The sequence below is a fragment of the Plecotus auritus genome (genome assembly GCF_963455305.1).
Source record: "Plecotus auritus genome assembly, chromosome: 15".
NCBI classification, from domain to species: Eukaryota; Metazoa; Chordata; class Mammalia; order Chiroptera; family Vespertilionidae; genus Plecotus; species Plecotus auritus.
Window position 1 is genome coordinate 6712627 of NC_137781.1, and position 19987 is coordinate 6732613.

At 43.9% G+C, this 19987-nt stretch overlaps 1 protein-coding gene across 5 annotated transcripts in view; it reads right to left on the reverse strand.

Annotated features, from left to right (window-relative positions):
* The window catches only part of AKAP13 (A-kinase anchoring protein 13), a gene marked incomplete at its 5' end in the record, with an annotated part of 189920 nt that extends 170150 nt beyond the window's left edge, over positions 1-19770 (reverse strand). For all 5 annotated transcript variants that reach the window (XM_080651813.1, XM_080651812.1, XM_080651810.1 and 2 more), the window contains one exon: positions 19553-19770. The remainder of the gene's footprint in view (positions 1-19552) is intronic.
* Between the last annotated feature and the right edge of the window lie 217 nt (positions 19771-19987).

The following is a 19987-nucleotide window of genomic DNA, read 5'->3' on the forward strand; positions in this document are numbered from 1 at the left end:
GCAACGTTCAAGTATGGGCTCTGAAGGCAGACATGGATTTGCATCTGGGTTCTTTAATTTGTTAGCTCTAAGACCTAGGTCAAGTACCAGCGATCCTCAAACTACGGCCCGCGGGCCACATGCGGCCCGCTGAGGACATTTATCCAGCCCGCCGGGTGCCGCTGCCTGTCCTGCTTAGCAGCCAACTCATCCTGGGCCCGCAGTGCGCATAGGAATTTGTTCATAGTTTTTTTTTTTTTTTAAGCTATAGTCCGGCCCTCCAACGGTCTGAGGGACAGTGAACTGGCCCCCTGTTTAAAAAGTTTGAGGACCCCTGATTTAAACCCTCAAAACTTCCATTTTCTCATATGCAAAACACGGTGACAAAAGTACCACCCACATGGGTCTTAGTATTAAGCTAAGAAGTGTAAAGCCATCAAGCATATGCCTTTCATATAGCAAGTATTCAAATGCTATTTGCTGTATGAAATGATTAGAATAGAAGTAAAGACGGCTAGGTAAATAGTGATTAACATTAAAACAGGATGAAATGCAGAAACACTACATGGACCCACAGCATCACGCCAAGCACAAGAGTAGGAATGACTAAGAACTTCAAGACAACAAAACTGTACAGCTGGAAATCAGAGTCTAGTTCAATGAAATACAACAACTGGGAGTTTTCAAGAAACAAATCCACCAACAGCGCCAACATACATGTCATGCATCTCCCCTGATGGAAAGGATTCTGAGTCTGACAACATCTCCCTCTATAAATGAGAGAAAGTGTCAGAATATTCTATACAGAGAATAGAGTTTAAAACTTCAATTAATTTCAAACTGCTTGGGAAAGATAATTAAGTAACAAGTGTTAATGAACTAAAGAAAATTTTACTATTTTAATGTAGATAAGTTGAAACTAGGAACCAATAAAACATTGCCAAGAAGAGATTCTCAGGGACCTTCCTCAATGATTAAAGCATGTAATTAGCACACACAAAAGTGCCTTTAAGGATAAGCTTTATCCCAGTCTGCCTCCAAAATAGAAATTTAACAGTTAAAATTAATGAGGCTTTACAGAATATGGTGATGCTTTCCTATTACATACACAAATCTACCCCCAAAGATTTACATATCATTGAAGTCTACTTCACTAGGTTCCACAGAAGAAGTCCTAGAAAGACAATTACTTCCACATTGGAAATTATGCTTAAGGCAATCATAGATTACATTCACCGATCTAACTAGACAAAAGGCACCCCAAGTTCAACTTGCCACTTCACAGTAAAGTACAGGACAAAGTCTAGGGGAAATGCATAGGTTTATTCAGAGGATAAAAACAAACCTGCTTCTGAGAACTAAGGAAATACAAGATTCTCCTTGATGGCATCCATCATGGTGCAGATCAGAATCCCAGATTCCTGCCCCACCCCAGGCCCCGTGAATTAAAATCCCCCAGGATATTCTGATTCTGAGCCAGGACTGAGAACCACAGCCTCCCTGCAGTAACTATATACGTTTTTTGCTCCCTTTCTCCTCCTAAACAGAGAGCGGTTTGTCTGGTTTGGGTTGGCTGGCTGGCTGCTTGGTTAGAAAATCTATGGCCTTGTGGCACTTATCACAAAGCCAATTGTGCATACTTGAACTCCCAAACTAAATCCTACATCTCCTGAGGGCCAGAAGGAAGGTTACCATTTTCCTGGGCACCTACACAAATCATGTCAGCAAGAGCACTCTAGTAGATGGTCAACCAGTGAAGTAAAGTAGTCCAATAAAAACAAAATATTAAGAAACAGCTTAGGGAATTAGCTCCCAGGCTTTCCTCTTCCCTGACCTGAAAAACAACTTTCAGATGGACCATTAGTCTTGTGAGGGAGAGAGGAAGGGAGAAGATCATCTGGGGAAACTCTAGAAGTAGCACATGACCCCAAGTTAGAAATGCAAGAAAATCAAGAACTCAAGAACAGCCACTAGGGAAAAAGGGAAAACACAGATCAAGGGCCTAAGAAGTATGAAAGTAAACAATTAGGTAGAAAAAGAATGGTGGTTATTAGACCATTCTAAACAAGAGAAACATAATCTCTTCTGTGGTCATAAAATAAATGTCATGCAAGATCTTCTGAGCCAAGACACAAGTGAACTCAAATTCCAGCTCCACTAGCTAATAACAATACTTCATTCATGTGCCACACTTTCTCTCTTTAAAATAATAATAAAAAGCCCTTCCCAGTGCTCAATGGTTAGAGCTTGGGCCCATTGACAGAAGGGTCACGGGTTCAATTCCTGGTCAAGGACACATACCTCAGTTGCAGAGTCGGGCACGTGAGGGAGGCAACCAGTTGCTGTCTCTCACATAGATGTTTCTCTCCCCTCCTCCCTCCCTTCCACTCTCTAAATGAGAAAAAAATATCCTCAGGTGAGGATGAAAACAAACACACACTAATTAATACCCTTACTGGGACATGGAGGAGGAATACCTTATTTCACCAGAACGTAAGACAGAAAACTTTGCGGAGGGTCAACCGTAGGAACCAGAGGTACATTTGAAGCAGGTCAAGGGCTGGCTATTTCATGTGAGAGAAGTTATCTGAAAAGCACGGGATCTCAAAGTCCAGAAACCACTGGAAGCTCCCCTGGTCTCTTCCAACAGGCTCGGCCCCTACCGAGGAAGAACATGTATTTCCAGTATCAATCCAGAATCTAGTATCAGACAATCAGCGAAAGATAAAAAAACAACAAAAATGCCCTTTGTTCCTGAGTTAGCAAGCTTGGAAGGAAAACTTAATGCCAAAAAATCAGTTGTTCAAGCATCCATTTTCCTTTGATAAAGAACCGAGGAAGACAAACTGACTGGTGAATAGAATCCCTTATTTCATATTGAAACATAGCACATTTCTATATCAAACTCCACCACAGATAACAAATGTCAATTCTGTAAGTACATAGCCTTTGTGGGCAGGCCATCTTCCACGTTACAGTACAATTTTAAGGGAGCATGTGTAGGACGCCTACAATTTACTATCTTGAATAGAGAGGGAGACTACGGCCTCAGTGAGGATGGAGGAGAGAGAACATCTTCGTTTTCAAAGGGTTCATTTTTGGCAGAATGACCTTGACACCACCTCAAACATTCAAATAGATACCAAAATTCCCATAATCATAATAGATGTAAGTTGTTTGACATGTCCAGCAAGTTAAAGCAAATTACCCAACTTCTTTAAAGTTTTCTTTTCCCCACTAAAAACCAGTTAGCTGTAGACAAAATTAAGCACACCTTGGACGTACTCATAATGATGGTGGCGATCAGTCATGCCCATGGGTACTACGGGGGAGAGGTGTAAGGTATGACTTTACATTAATGAGATGGATGCTTTCCCAAGTGGCTTAGCAGCGAGCGAGAAGGAAAAACAAAACGAAACAAAACACAGAATGAAGAAAAAGGCACAGCCTGCCATGGCTCCCCGTAAGTGAATCTCAAACCAAACATTATCGCAGCTGTCGCAAAGTGCCCCCCAAAGTTAGTAAGGGAGGACCACCATCTATTTCTGCTTTTTACCTCCTTCCCCAAGCACCTAGTACAGTGCTGAACATAACTGCACAACGGGTGGAGTTGTGTAGACTAATTCTTCTTTTGTTGTTGGTAACCTCACCCAAGGATATTTTTCCATTGCTTTTTGGAAAGAGTGGAAGGAAGAGGGAGAGACAGAGAGAAACATGGATGTGAGAGAGACACATCGATTAGTTGCCTCCCACACACACCCCAATCGGGGCTGGAGGCTGCAACCCAGGTACGTGAACTTAACAGGGATCGAACCTAGGATCCTTCAGCCACAGGCCGACACTTATCCACTGAGCAGAACCGGCGAGGGCTAGACTAATTCTTACGTGTCCACTTACATAACAGGCAGCTCAGTGAACCCCGGGTTTACAGGGAGGTGAGCCCTCCCATTCTTCATTAATGCTCTCAGATCGAGAATGTCCTTCCCTACCCACGCCTCATGGCAGATACAGTTGCTCTATCATCTGTTTCCACCTCACTCTAGCCAAATCTTTTTAAGTCTTTCTAACATGTGCCATACTGACTCATTTTTCTGTTTAACAAGTCTGCCTTGATGCATGAATTCTGAGCTCAGGAAAAGAGATACACATGCTAACTCCAGCGCTGAACCTCCTGTCACTTCTTAGAAGCTAATAGTCAATATACTTACGTCTCACTTTAAAAGCTCATTTCTCTCGGAAATCTCTCAGGAGACTGGCCAAAGAAAAATCAGCAAAACCCTTTACCAGCCCAAGCCTGAAACTAAAATTTAACACAACACTCCAACCCAGAGAACTTACCCAAAAAACTCACAACACTCTGTCACACTCTTAAATTACAGTAAGTCTCTCCCCGAACCCTCACGGTCACAAAGCTGCCATTCCACAAGATACAAGCCCAGAAGGAACTTTGGAAAATAGATTCCGAACTGTTCTCCCAGACCATTTCAGTCATATCCAGTCACATACTTCCCAAACACAATGGGAAGGCTGAAAGGAGAGAAAGTTCCAAGCAGATGCCAACAGTCTCTGAGTTAGAACATCCTTTCAATTTCAATTTGTCATTTGCTCAAAGCCAGACATTGAAAAGAACCAAGAACAAATTAACCATTCATCTTAGAAATGCATCCACACCAAGAGAAGGCATTCTGACGTCAGAATTCACAAAACATGGAGTCCACCGACTTGCTTATCCAATTTTGGAGCCTCGCTAACTTTTTCCAAGTTGCTAAATAAAAGAAAACTGGACCCGTAACCTGTGTATGAATGGTCTATTTCCCATTGTCATTCTATGTGTCACCATCTACACCTCACTACACTATTTTTATTGATGTACGGGGATCTTCTTTGTTAATTAGCACTGGAATAAAACCTACTGACTATTTCAGAGGAAGAAAAAGCAAAATGACCGTATTCCTCTTCTGTCTGTTTACTGTGCAACTATTCATAAGCTCTTGCTTTGTTTTCCCCCCATTTTAAAGCTCCTTCACACAATTAGCAATTCACTTCTACCACAAAATACCATTTTAGAAATGAAAGGCAATCTTTACAACAGTTTAAATTAGCCCCCTGTCAGAGTCTATTTACATAATACAAATCTGAAAGGCAAGTTCCAATTATACACTGGCCACAGCAGCGCTGAGTGAAAGGAGGGCTGGATTTGAAGGCACAGGAAGAAAGTCGGAGAGAAATCTGAAATAAAGCCTGATTTAATCAAGACCAAAATATAAGCGTGCCCTTGACCGGAATAGAACCTAAGACCCTTTAGTCCAAGGGCCGACGCTCTAACCACTGAGCCAAATTGGCTAGGGCTTGCAAAGACCATTTTAAACTAAGTAATGGAAAGTTGAGTTGCTTAAGCATGTGGGCCACTGAAATACACACACTTGGAGGTTCCTGGCCAGCAAGCCCACCAAGGAGAAAATGATCCCCAACGAGAGGGCCTGCCGACACACCGCTTCACCCACGGATGACACCGGGGCAACTTCTGTTCCTGTGCCCGGTGCACGGGTCAAGTGGCAGCCCTCTTCTCAGGCTGCGCTCCCACGCTTGCCTACTTCTCCGTAACCCAGGGGCCTGTGATCAGACAGAGGGGCTCTGCTCCTCTTCCTGCTCCTCACTGTCACCCGACTTCAACTCCATTCCCATTTCCTTCCCTCCCAGTGGGGAACCTTCTTTCTGAGCTGAAATAACACTTTCAGGGGATCTAAGGGTTTTGCATCCTTGAATGCAATCAGGAAGGGCAACCAGCACCAGCAGTGGCCTCGGAACTATAAATCTCCCCCAGCCTGAGCTACGTTTACACATTACCTACCACTGGTCTCTAAATTAAGCCTCTGGACTCCAGTAAGGGTCTCTTCTGAAGTTCTGCTCACCTTCAACTCAACAACAACACAACCCAGTTAAAAAATGGGTCCACAATCTGAACAGGCACTCCTCCAAAGAAGACATACAAATGGCCAAGAAACACATGAAAAGATGCTCCATGTATCACTCATCGTCAGAGAAATGCCAACCAAAATCACAATGAGACACTTACCGCACACCTGTTATGACGACTACTATTTAAAAAAAACCACAACTGTTGGAGCGGATGTGGAGAAGTTGGAGTTCTTGTGTACTGCTTGTGGGAATGCAAAATGGCGCAGTCGCTATGGAAACCAGTATGGTGGGCCCTCAAAAAAATTAGAAGCAGAATTACTACATGATCCAAAATAATTGGTTCTTTCAGGGCCTAGCCCATAATATGCTGTTTCAAATGTTTGCTGAACAGAATCCCAAAAAATCGAAAGCAGGGACTTGAAGAGATATTCGCACACCCATGTTCACAGCAGCATTATTCACCAGAGCACACAGGTGGAAGTAACACAAGTCTCCATCGGTAGACGGATGAGTGAATAAACAAAATGTGGTGTATACGTACGAATAGTGAAATACTATTCATCCTAACAGGGAAGGATACCCCCTCATACTGATGACCCTGAAGGACATTACACTAAGTGAAACAAGCCAGTCACAAAAAGACAAATACTGTATGGCTGCATTTATGTAAGGTACCCAGAACAGCCAAATTCTTCGAGAAAGAAAGTAGAGCCCTAGCTGGTTTGGCTCAGTGGATAGAGCGTCAGCCTGCGGACTGAAAGGTCCCACGTTCAATTCCGGCCAAGGGCACATGCCTGGGTTGCGGGCTTGATCCCCAGTGGGGGGCGTGCAAGAGGCAGCCGATCGGTGATTCTCTCTCATCATTGATGTTTCTATCTCTTTCTCCCTCTCCCTTCCTCTCTGAAATCAATAAAATATATTTAAAAAAAAAAAAAAAAGTAGAATGGTGGTTGCCAGGGGTTTGGGGTGGGGGAACGGGCAGTTATTGTTTAATGGGTACCGAGTTTCAGTCCTGAAGATGGATGATGGTGATGGTCACATAACAATATGAATGTGCTCAATACCACTAACCTGTACACTTAAAGATGGTTGGTAAATTTTGTTATGTGTATTCCACCAACATTAAAAAATTTTAATGTAAGAAAATAAAGATTACTGGCACACAGTACGCAGATGCTGTTTCCTGCATAAATAAATGAACTCTAAACAGACTGCAGGCAAAGCAAACAGCCACTGTGAAAGAGGTAATCTAAGCCAACCTCAGAAGTCGCCTCCTCCAGGAAGTCTACTGCATCCGCATGCCAGAATGAATCACGCCCCTCAGTACACATCATTCGCCCAGCAGCCTAAGCTGGAAAGCCAGTCATCCTGGACGCTTAATCCACGCGACCTTGAAAATGTCCAGTGGATCTGCTAGCACCCTCTCCTCACTGCACTGCCACTCAGGCCCTGGTCCCCCTTGCCCTACACTGCTGTAATGGTCCCCCAATCCCTGTCCATGCTGCTCCCAGAATGAGCTAGCCGAAGTAAAAGCACTGTCCTGCCCTGTCTACTGTGGCTCGACCGGTGAAGCGTGGTCCATGCACCGACGGATGGCCGGTTTGATTCCTGACCAGGGCACAGGCCCAGGTTGCAGGTTCAGTCCCAGGGAGGGGTGCACGTGGGAGGCAACCAATTGATGTTTCTCTCACCTGGATGTTTCTCTCTGTCCCCCCTTCCTCTCTCTAAAACATCAGTTTTTTAAAAGTTTGAATTGGTTAAAACATTTGACCCATACATTCATAAGCCTGAGATTTAGCCCATGTCATATTAGGAAACCCTATGGTAACGCTTTAAGGAAACACAAATCAAACCTTACACAATGGCAAAGTAAACTCACCCGTGTGTCATAGGATACAGCATTCTAGATACCATTATTTCAAAAAGCCATTGCCACAGAAGGCCCTGCTTCACAGCCCCACGTAAGGTTACTGAGAACGTACAAACACAATGACAATCACCGGAAGGAGGCAAGTGCAACCAAGGAAAGCAGAACTTTAAAGGTAACTCACCATTTGCCCAACAAAAGCAAATTAAACATGGACTGTTTTCAGCACAGCTGTAATCTAACTAGTCATTAAATACCACTGAGTCCCTACCACAGGCAGGGGGTTAGGGGCTGGAGCAATGTGTGACATCAGCCCAGTGAAGGGACTAAGACATAACATAAAATTTACAATATAGGACAGAAAGCAGTGTGCCAGAAAAGGTTTGAGAAGTCAGAAAAAGAGATTACATACAACTGTAAGCATAAAGGAGGGTGTATATAGGAAACATCCTTCCAGACGCGTATCAAAAGCTATGTCAAATGTGAAAAAGAATAAAAGAGAAAAAATGTAAAAAAAAAAAATTTTTTTAAAAGCTTTATCATGTGGACATGCTGAGATGGGAAGGAAAACTGTGTGTCCTCAGCGTCCAACCTCAGCACTGGCATGGAAAGTGATCAATACATACTTCTCAAATGGTTAATAACAGCACCCGTATCTTAGAGGATTAAGATGAATAAGGGTGTAGCAGGGGTCCTCAAACTACGGCCCGCGGGCCACATGCGGCCCGCCGAGGACATTTATCCGGCCCGCCGGGTGCCGCTGCTTGTCCTGCTTAGCAGCCAACTCGTCCCGGGCCCGCAGTGCGCATTGGAATTTGTTCATAGTTTGTTTGTTTTTTAAACTATAGTCCGGCCCTCCAACGGTCTGAGGGACAGTGAACTGGCCCCTGTTTAAAAACTTTGAGGAACCCTGGTGTAGAGAGTGCACTGTACTAACCTTGGCATGCAAAAAGAATAATTTGATGGTAATTATGACTATAATTATTGTCACCAGCATATTAATCAAGAAACAAAATCTAGCCCTAACCGGTTTGGCTCTGTGGATAGAGCGTCGGCCTGTGGACTCAAGGGTCCCAGGTTCGATTCTGGTCAAAGGCATGTACCTTGGTTGCAGATACATCCCCAGTAGGGGGTGTGCAGGAGGCAGCTGATTGATGTTTCTCTCTCATCGATGTTTCTATCTCTCCCTCTCCCTCTCCCTCTTCTCTGTAAAAAAATCAATAAAATATATTAAAAAAAAAAAAAGAAACAAACAAAATCTAAGTGCTTTAAGGAGAGTGACCAAGTCTTATTTGTGTTCATCCCTGGGTCCCTGGCACCTAACAGTGCCCGTAACAGCAGGCCTTCAATAAATGTTTGCTGGATAAAGTACACCTAAAATCAATTAATTAAGCTCCTTGCACCTCAATTTCCTCTTATGGCAAAATCATAAAAACATCTTGCAGAGGTGAGAATGATAAACATAAGACACTTAGTTCAATTAATAAACATAGGACACTTAGACATTTATAGGTCCCCAATGAATGACAGCTATTGAATCAGTGAACTTGACCCTGTAGATTTCAACAGGCATCAGGGCTAAAGGGAGAGAACAGCTAGAACATTTCCTCTGAATTTCCTTTCGTATTTGGGCCTGAGGTACCACACAGATGAACCATCACTTTTATCTGGACTCAGGAGAGAAAGTTTTCCACTTAACGGGCACACATCCTAGCGAGCTAACTATGAAAGGGTCAGCTTTAGACTGCCACAATCCCTTTTGGCAAAGTGGCCAAAATAGTACTTCACCACAGAGAGGGGGAAAGTGTGGTGTTTCAGAGAATCCATGAGCTCAGGACAAAATATACACAAACGGGGCCATGAAAACAGTGGATCAATTGTTCCTGGGGCTTCAAACGAAAGCTTTAAAGATGATGATCTGAATTAGAAAGCAACACTTTTAATAGACATCGCCAAATGAATTATTAAGGAAGTGCAAAACTTAGGAAGGCACCCAATTACCTGAAACTGTTTTCTTCACAAAAAATCAAAATAAATGGGAATGTATTTTAAGAAGAAAAGCAAATCTCCAGGGGGAAAAAAGAAATCACTAAATTCTATGAGAGGAGGTGGAAAAACTACTCACATAAACCAAAAATAATCTTTTATAAATCATAACATTTTTATACTAGTATTTAAGAGGAACAGTCATTAAAAAAAAACCTAACATACGGGAGAATAACTCAAAAACTGCAGAGATCAGTAATTTGTGCAGCTTTATTTAATTTTCCATGTCTAATTTGATAGAAACCTCAGATTTCATACAAAAGTGCTTAATATAAGGTTTATGGTTCTATTCATGTAATGATTCTGTTGAAAGGAAAAAAGGCTACTCAGCATCATTTGCTGAGTTAAAGATGTCTGTTCCGAATCCTGGAAACATACCATGCCATGATTTACAGAGACAGTTCATGGTTACAGTATTATAGACTGGAGTAAAAAATGCCATATAAAAATCACTAGTGAGAACATAATAGTTTGGTAATGACTTTCAATACAACTAGAATAAATATATTAAAGTTTAGCAGGAGTAAATGTTATCGTATATGAATTATATCTCAATGACACTATTTTAAAAAATGACATATGCAGAGAATGGCAAAATCTTACTAATTTGCAACCAATCGGTATTTCTCTGCCTCCCTCCTATCCTCTCTCTCTCTCTAAAAATAATAAAAAAAAGAAACAGATCCCCATTCATGATAAAAATTTAATTAAATGTGCATGCCACGCTCTCAGAATTCTCCTTTTGCCAACACTTACTAAGATTTCTCTGGCTAGGGCAAGCAGACAAAGACTCATGAACAGGTTCCTCTGAAGGACCAGGCTACACACAATGACAAAAAGGAACCTGCATGTCCTGTCCTAGGAAGTCACCTAGACTCAATATTTATTAAATGGTTCTATTTATTGCTCCACAGTAAAAAAAAAAAAAAAAAAAAAAGAAGAAGAAGAACGATGTTTAAAGTAGAGTAATGTGGTTGGCAACAATAGTAAGATAATAAATTAATTATTCCAACCACAGTAGGAAGGAAGAAAGTCATTGCAACTTGAGGAATTCTCACTGATGTAAAAATTTCCTGTGTCCCATTTCATGTCCAAGATCCCAAGTTTTATATCCTCCTCCAGCCACCCCACCCCTCTTGGACTCAATGAAAAGTGAGCCATTCACATTATTTCACAGAACTGAAGTTCAAGGGCAGAAGAAAAGCAGTAACCTGCTCAAGATCACACAGCTAGGTGTGTGACAGAAACACAGCTGAACCGGGACTAGAGTCCCCTTCCAAATCCTCTCCCAACTATACAACCTTGCCAAGTAAAAGCCATTGTGTTGGGCGAATAAGGGAAAAGAGAGGGAATCAGGTGACAGACAAGTGGTGGTGAGGAAACCAGCAAAGTATTCAGTTACAGTTATTATCTCCCAAGCAGGAGTAAAAAAGAAAAGAATCTTTTTCCCAGAAATTAGCATGTGTAATGACTGTTTATTTGCCAGAATCACTTCCTGAGCCTCAAAACCCCCACAGGAGTTAATAAAGAGCAATTCACATTTAAGGGACCACAGAAAAGAAAGCGGCAATACAGTTCACTGAATCACCCAGATCTTTCCCCAAATATCCTGAACCTGGTGTCTTTTTTTTCCAGCCTACACAATTCCATCCCCTTTGCATTAAGCAGATACACCAGCCCCCCGCCCCCCCCCCCAAAAAAAAAAAACACACACACATGCTTGATGTGAGCTAAACTGGGCACAAAGCTGGGAAGTGAAAGAAGTTATTTAATTTTGAATGGAGTTTGCCTGCATTTTTCTCACTGGAGACTTGCTCCTTATCCCCTTAACACTTTTCAGTACTGCTAAAATGAGCCCCAAAAAACTGGTTTTTCAACTTCCAAAATAGGTTAAACATGAACTAATTAACTGTTTGCAAAAACACTTTGTGGATGAGAAAGAGTGTGCAAATGTTAATTATTAATGTTGATCCACAAGGCTCCTTCCTGCATGTGAAGACACAATTCTATGCCGGCAAGTTTCTGCTACTTTCAAGGCACAAACCCAAGAGCCCTCAGGTTTTTAAGAATTCTAGGAAAACGTTAAGGGCAAACCACAACGATTTTCTATTTACGACAAGACCAAGCTGGATTTCTAAACGGGCTGTTTTGGATATAATGATATCAGCGGGGGGAATGTGACTTTAAGACATATACAACAAAACGAGAGTATGTTGATAGTCACAAGTCCTGGATGAAAATTATAGTTAACTGATTTGAGAGAAGCAAACTAAAATCTATGACCCTCAGTTTTCTCACCAAAAAAGGCGGGGGGCTTGCCGTAGCCGGTTTGGCTCAGTGGATAGAGCGTCGGCCTGCGGACTGAAGGGTCCCGGGTTCGGTTCCGGGTTCGGTTTCGGTCAAGGGCATGTGCCTTGGTTGCGGGCACATCCCCAGTGGGGGGTGTGCAGGAGGCAGCTGATCGATGTTTCTCTCTCAGCGATGTTTCTGACTCTCTATCCCTCTCCCTTCCTCTCTGTAAAAAATCATTAAAAAAAAAAAGGCAGGGGCTTGGGGGGAAGCGTACCTATTTTATAGAGTTACTGTAAGGAATTAAGAAATGTAAATGAACATACAATATGCAGACAGGCACCCGGTAAATACAGTTTCTTCTTCCCTTTAATGACTTCACTTCCTAGAGAACACCGATTAGGAAATAGCCTGCCTTGAAGATCTCTCTAGACTGGGAAAGTCTTCTAAATACTCTCTATCCTACGCTCTAAGCATGCATACACCACCATTTTAGCAGGAGGGCCTAGGCAAAAGCTAGGTCATTCCTGTCCACTGACTCATAGACATCCTTAGTCCTCAAACGGAGAGAGCACCTACCTACAAAAAAAAACAGATATCCTTAGAGACTGGAAATATACAGCACATCTCACTAATAATATTTTTATCGTGCTCAGAGGAGAAAAGTTTTCAGCGTGTGTGGAGTCCTAACTGCTATAATACACAGGGTATTGTTTTAGGTCACTCCCACCTTCCTTCCTTCATATCTAACCCCCCATAGTTATACCTAGTTGTTGATTACCACTGTCATTATTGTTACTAGCTACCATGCCATGCACCCCTCCTTGTGCCAGGAGCTTTACATATCCCTAATTCCCACCATAACGCTACCCCAGCCTCCCCTCTCTACAACTGTCTAATTCTTATGTCCAGTCCAGACTTCATCCCTGAACTCCAAGGTGGCATACCCAAATACTAACATCTTCACTTAAAAGTCTCACAGATCAAACTCAACATGTCCAAAAGAGAAATCACAATTTCTTCCAGCAAACTCACTCCACATCTTCCCCAAGTAGGAATCACCCATTATTCCTTTCTTTCCTCCAAAGCCTTCTTCCAAGTCATAAGAAATCCTATCAGTTCTATCTTCAAACTGTGTGTTGATTCCAATCACCTCTCACCACTTGCACTGCCACCACCCTAATCCAAACCACCACCTTCTCAGGCTGGACCCACTGCGCAGCACTGAACCAGTCTCCGTTTCCACTCCTGCTTCCTACATATCCACAGAGAAACTCCGAAAACCTCAATCAGCTCTGGTCATTCCTTGATCAAACCCTTCAGTTCTTCCCATTGTACTTACCAGCCATTTGACCCGGTTTCTTCGTACAGACACTACGGTATATCCTACAGTCCTCTGTTCTCACCCCATCCCCGCCGCATGAGCATCCCTGGTCAGACTCCCACCTAAAGCCCTCTGACCTTGTGTCCCTTCTGCTCAGAACATCCAGGGATCTTCAAGTGGCTTGCCTCCTTCACTTCCTTCAGATCTCTGCTCAACTCTAGCTCCTCAGAAACGTTTTGTTTGACCTCCCCAAATTCTGCTAATGCTCTTCATATTCTTCCTAGAATTATCACCACCAGAGATCACCGAAATTGTCTGTACATTTATGTTCTACTTCCCTCACTAGAATTTCAGCTCCTTAATTGATGGCAGCAACAACCTTCTGTCGCTGAATCCCCGTCACCTAGAACAATGCCCGCTGTACAGAGGGCACCCAAATCTGTGTTGAATAAATGAACCCTACACAGAATCAATGTTATAGGCCCATCTTACAAAAAAACTGAACTTCAGAGACAAACAACTTATCCAAAGCCACGCAGCAAAATGTCACCAAGTGCATCTGAAAGAGCCAATACTCCAGCAACTGACTCACGACCTTCTGAGCCATAAAACGGAATCATACATACATGCGAAGAAACAAGTGTAAAAAAGCATTTCTATTTGAAAATATCAGACAGCAGTGACCTTTCTGTTCACTACTAGACCATGTCACGGCTGTGGTTAATCATATGTAGAGTATGTACTATGTATGTACCTCTTCAAATGGAAGAGATCTAGTTTTTTCATAATCCCCAGAGCATAAGGGCTAAGCTATAGACAGCAGACATTTAACAAATGTTTCTTTGATGTTTATACCCCAAAGATTTAAAGAATTCTGTAACGCAACTTTCAGCAACACCACTCTTCCAAGGACTTCGATTTCCAACCATGATGGAGTAACTGAATCCAGATTTATCCTGCCGCACCCCTCCAACCACCAGAAAAATGGATAAAACATATGAGGCAACATCTAGACACTGGACAACGGGCACAACAGGACTGCGATCCCTAATGGAAGGGAACAGATGAGATGCGCCCCACAGCTGGACCAGCTTTCTCAGCTGGAGGCACATCCTGGACCTGTACAGTGAGGAGGATCCCATCAGCACACGGCAGTCTGGTAGGGCTGGGAATGAGACATAGAGTTTGGAAGACTGAGGAATCTAAAAGCTGCTGGGTACCAGAAAGGAGAGCGCTCCATGAAGGACCCCCAGAAATCAGAACCGAGGCCTGCTGGAGTCAGACAGCGAGTAGTAAATTATGCATGCATATTGTAAAAAATCTGAGGGCAGGCAAAGAACGACCCAATGCCCAGCCAGCATGGCTCAGTGGTTGAGTGTCCACCTAGGAACCAGGAGGTCACAGTTCGATTCCCAGTCAGGGCATATGCTGGGGTTGTGGGCTCAATCCCCAGTGTGGGGCATGCAGGAGGCAGCCAATCGATGATTCTATCTCATCACTGATATTTCTCTCTCTCTCTCTCTCTCCCACTCCCTTCCTCTCTGAAATCAATTAAATATATATTTATTTTTTAAACCACACACACAAACAAACCAACATTAAAAAGAGGCAGTAGGCCAGATTTGGCCTGTGTCCGTCTGATAGTCTGAGGATACAGTTTATCCTGATGTAGACAAAACTACAGTTTCAGAAAGTAGAATAGTGGTTGTCTGTGTAAGGTAGGCAATGGGGTGAAGGCTGTGGGGAGAAACTGCCTGGACCGTGGCACAAGGGAACTTTCTAGAGAGATAGAAATGCTGTCTTGGTTGTGCTGTTACATGCATGGATACATCTGAAAAACGAACCCAACTCTATCTACTTCTAATGGGCATATAAATACTATCTCAATAAACATGATTTACTTTTCAAAGGTACTCTTTCAAGCTGATAGTATTGATGATGTGAAAAGCATTACCTTTGGAGTCAGAATAATTTGACTTCAAATTTTGGGATCATAGTTTAATAGCTCAGTTTAATGTGACCGCTGTCTAATCACTTTTGGGTCTATTCCCTCATCCTAAACCAGTGGTCGGCAAACTGCGGCTCGCAAGCCACATGCGGCTCTTTGGCCCCTTGAGTGTGGCTCTTCCACAAAATACCACGGCCTGGGCAAGTCTACTTTGAAGAAGTGGCATTAGAGGAAGTTTAAGTTTAAAAAATGTGGCTCTCAAAAGAAATTTCAATCGTTGTACTGTTGATATTTGGCTCTGTTGACTAATGAGTTTGCCGACCACTGTCCTAAACTGATTAATAATTAAATAAGAAAGATAAGACACAAAGTGTAACATCTGGCACCGAAAAGGCACACTCCCCTGATTTGCATAAACCAATTTAAAAACAATCATAACTTAAGAAAATGAGTAAAGCTGAGACAACTACACGACCTTCCTTTGTACTCTTCTGAAATATTCTGACAGTCTTTGCTCACTGTTTATTGTGGTTTCGCCTGATTTCAAGTACTGGCATCCAATGTCAGTTCCTGTGATTTCACAGTAACTCGGGCACGTGCAGGAGGCAATCAATGGGTGTGTCTCTCTCATCCCTCATTATCTCCCTCCCTCCCTCCCTCCTTCCCACTTTCTGAAAATCAATGCAAAAAATATCCTCGTGTGAGGATTAACAACAACACAAAAAGTTATCTTGAAGGGGAAGTGAGTGATTTGTTCATGTCTCTGAATTGTACCACACTACATTTAACCCCTAGTCCAGTTCTATCTTAAGCAAGTTTGAGAAATGCAGTCAAAATCCTTATCTATCACTTTTCAAAACGAATGTAAAATAAGGAAGGAAAGCCGGAACTGTCCAAATAACTACTACAGATGTTGAAAACAATTTCCTGAACTCTATAAATGCATAGAGTTCTACCCAACCGAGCCACTCTGCATGTTCCACTCAAATCAAGTAAGTAAAAGCTGTTCCTATTAACGTTCAGTTCAACTACCACCTTAAAAACTTACATCTGATGAAGACTACATTATCAGAAGGATCCCTTGTGACAGAAGTATCTAACTAAACTCCTATACTCAGAAGCATCAGACTTTTAAAAATACATTTTTAAGTCATACAACATGTAGCAAAAGTATTAGGCACCTACATGATGTTAGGCACACAATTTCATTTATCCATAAAAATACGGGAAGTGTGCCAGGACACCTTCCACGTTGGGAAACCCAAGCTCTCCGAAGTTAAGTGGCCTGCTCAAGGCTACCCTCGTCAATGGAAGGTGGGGACTTAAACTCAAATTTACCCAGCTTCAAAGAATGTCTCTTCTCCTCAACTGTGCTATCCCCCATTTCACAACCGAGAAGTAGGCAGTGTGCGAATAAATTAATCGTTTCACCCAAAAAAGGGAGAAAATTTCTAAATCAGAACTACTTTTGGAAATCCATAGAGCACTATTTAAGCCACACTTCTTTTCAAGAATTAACAGATTAAAAGGAAAAATTAGAAACTCTTTTAAAGTAAACTAAATTCCTGTTGTGGCCGGGTTTGCTCACTGGTTAGAGCTTCGGCCCGAGGACAGAGGGTCTCGGGTTTGATTCCTGGTCAAGGGCACGTACTTCAGTTGCAGGCTCGATCCCGTTAGGGAGTGTGTGTGCGGGAGGCAACCATCATGGATGTGCCTCTCTCATCTCTCTCTCTCTCTCCCTCCCCCCCCTCCAACCCCACTTTCTCTGAAAAAGTCAATGGAAAAAAAATATCCTTGGGTGAAGATTTTAAAATAAATAATAAATAAATAAATAAATAAATAATAAATTCCATCAGCGATCTGGAAGTGAACTGTCACTCTGGACAAGTCCCCAGAGTCAGTGTTTCTATGTGCACAGCCACCACTGAATACAAAGCACTTCACCGAATTCAAACACATACTGTACACCTGCCTTTATTTTAAGACCCCTTCCTGGCAAAGAGGGTATAAAGTGAATTCAGGCACATCCCAAGCCCCAAGGAGTCAAACGAGAGGAGGAGCCCATTGACACTACTTATATATTATAACTAGCATTCGTCAGGCAAATAAATGATGTGTGAGGAACCCTAAAACCAAAGTATGTACAACAGGCTATCCCAGCTGAGAAGGAGTTATGTTGTAATCGTGTTTGTTTGCATTTCTGTTCCTCCCTGACAACCCCTTCCAATCTCCTGCCTCACAATCCCCCTACACATTCACTCCAAACCTACACCTTGTCGTAGTTTATTATTTAGTTTAAAAGTACAATGCTTGTTTTTTGTTGATATATGCATTTTACTTGATATAAGCATTTAAGAAAAAAAATATAAGCACAATGCTGACGCACCATTAGGGCCTTTTTCTTTAGCCTCATCAGGTGAAGAAAGTTGATTTCTTAAAGCAAAATGAGGCACACCAACCAGAAACACCCAGAACACTTCTCTACGTTACTCACTTAGCATGAGAAATCAACCAAAGCACATTGACAGCACACACACTATTTCTCCAAAATTTTCTTTTTAATTTAGCAGATGGCAAAGGGAGGTAACAACTGATCTTAACAACATCCTGGTCATTTTGTTTCACTAAGAATTGGAACATTTTAAACCAGTTCCAACGACAGGATTTAAACAGAATATCACGGTAAGCTAAATGAACCAAACTCAGTAGAATCACACACTCAAAATTTGACAACAAAGCCAGTATTTAAAGCAGTCTGCAAACCCCCCAGAGACCAGGAAGGAATACAAGAACTGTAACAGTGACTTATCTCAACGAACCAAGAATCATCTTTCCAAAACAGCAGCATTTGCCCTGCTCTGGGCAACCCCATGTTTTAGAAAAATGGAATAAGCTACTGCTTCTGAAAATAAAGGGGAATCAGAAGAAAAAAGGGGGACACATTGCTTTAGTTCTTTATGCCTGAGGCAGTAAACTCTAAAAGTAACTTCACTGAGTGTAAAACCTGAGAATGAACCCCAGGAATACAATCCAACTTTCACTGTGAATCCTAACTTCACATTAAGATTAATGTGATGGAAACGTTTTGCTCTAAAGAACTATTTCCTAAAAAAACAAACAAACAAATGAACAAAAAAACACTAAAACTAAAAAACAAACAGCTCTAGCCAGTTTGGCTCAGTGGATAGAGCATCGGCCTGCGGACTGAAGGGTCCCGGTTCCATTCCGGTCAAGGGCACAGACCCGGGTTGCGAGCTCCATCCCCAGTAGGGGGCGTACAGGAGGCAGCCGACCCATGATTCTCTCTCATCACTGATGTTTCTCTCTCCATTCCTCTCCGAAATCAATAAAAATATATTTTAAACACACACGCACACACAGAACAAATCTGTTTCTCTTCTTCCGATGTAAAAATATTTTGAGGGTTTTCCCCAAACTGTTTTAAAACTCTTCACATACTGGTTGGCTTCGGAGAGGGAGTGGGGGGGCAAAGTGTCCGAAATCCATGTTGACAAATAAAAAAAGTTTCGGTTGGTCTCAAAGGAAGGCTGCATTGAAGTCGTACAGAGTTGAGCCCAAGGCACTGCACGGTCCCAGCGCGGGTCCCCTCCCGCGCCCGTCTCCGACCCTCACGGGTCCCCGGCCGCGCCCCCGAGAGCAGGCGCCCAAAGCGCCCCCCGAAGGCGGGCACGGCCCGGCGTGTTTACCGTCCGCCCCGCAGGAACAGCTCCCTCGCGTCCCTAGCACTTGGAAGCGGACTCGGTCGGCCGAGAGGGACCCACGGAGCAGCCGATGTTCCCCGCCCCATTCGGAGCCCACGGGGGAAGCACGGGGCTAGAGGTCCAGGCCTCAAAGGATGAAGGGGCAGCCCTCGCGCGGAAGGCGGCCGCGCCCCCCACCCTGGGAGTTGGGCCGCCCCGAGGTTGGGCTGAGACCAGACAATGCGGGAGGTCGGACGCGGAGGGAGGCGGGGGCCGCGGAACCGGGAGGGGGGCGCTCCGCCGCCGCCCATTCATCCCCGCCTGCCCGCCCGCCCGCGCGCCCCCTCCCCGCTCCCGCGGCCCTGCTCCCCTCCCCCTCCCGAGCCCAACAGCAGTCGCAGGGGAGGGGCCCGCGCTCCGGGCCGACCCCTCCTCAAATCACAAAACTTCCCCCAACTCCAACTAAGTTGCGCTCTCACCGTGCGGCACCGGGGGCTCCCCCACGGACCGAGTCGGGGCAGCTCGGCACCTTCGCCGCGGAGAGAAACAATGGGCGGCCGCTCCTCCGACGGACGGCTGGAGGCTGCAGCGGCGGAGGCGAGGAGCGAGAAAGGCGCTCTCGGCGGAGATTCTCCGCGGCTGCTGGGTCCGCGCTGGCTCTGCGCACAGCCCAAGTCCGCCGGCGCATGCGCTACCGGGCGCTCCGAGAGGGGCGGGCTACCCGGGAGGGCAGGGAGGCCCACGGGGAGCCAAGGGTTGAGAGCTGGGATTGCATAGCAAGGCTGTCCGTCAAGATCCATGGGACCAATAGGAAGACACCTGGGCGGTGCGCTCAGGTTGCTAAGGGAAGCTGAAGTTGCAAGCAACTGCTGCGCTGCGCCAAAGTGATCGAAGTGGGGTGGCTGCTTGAGCTG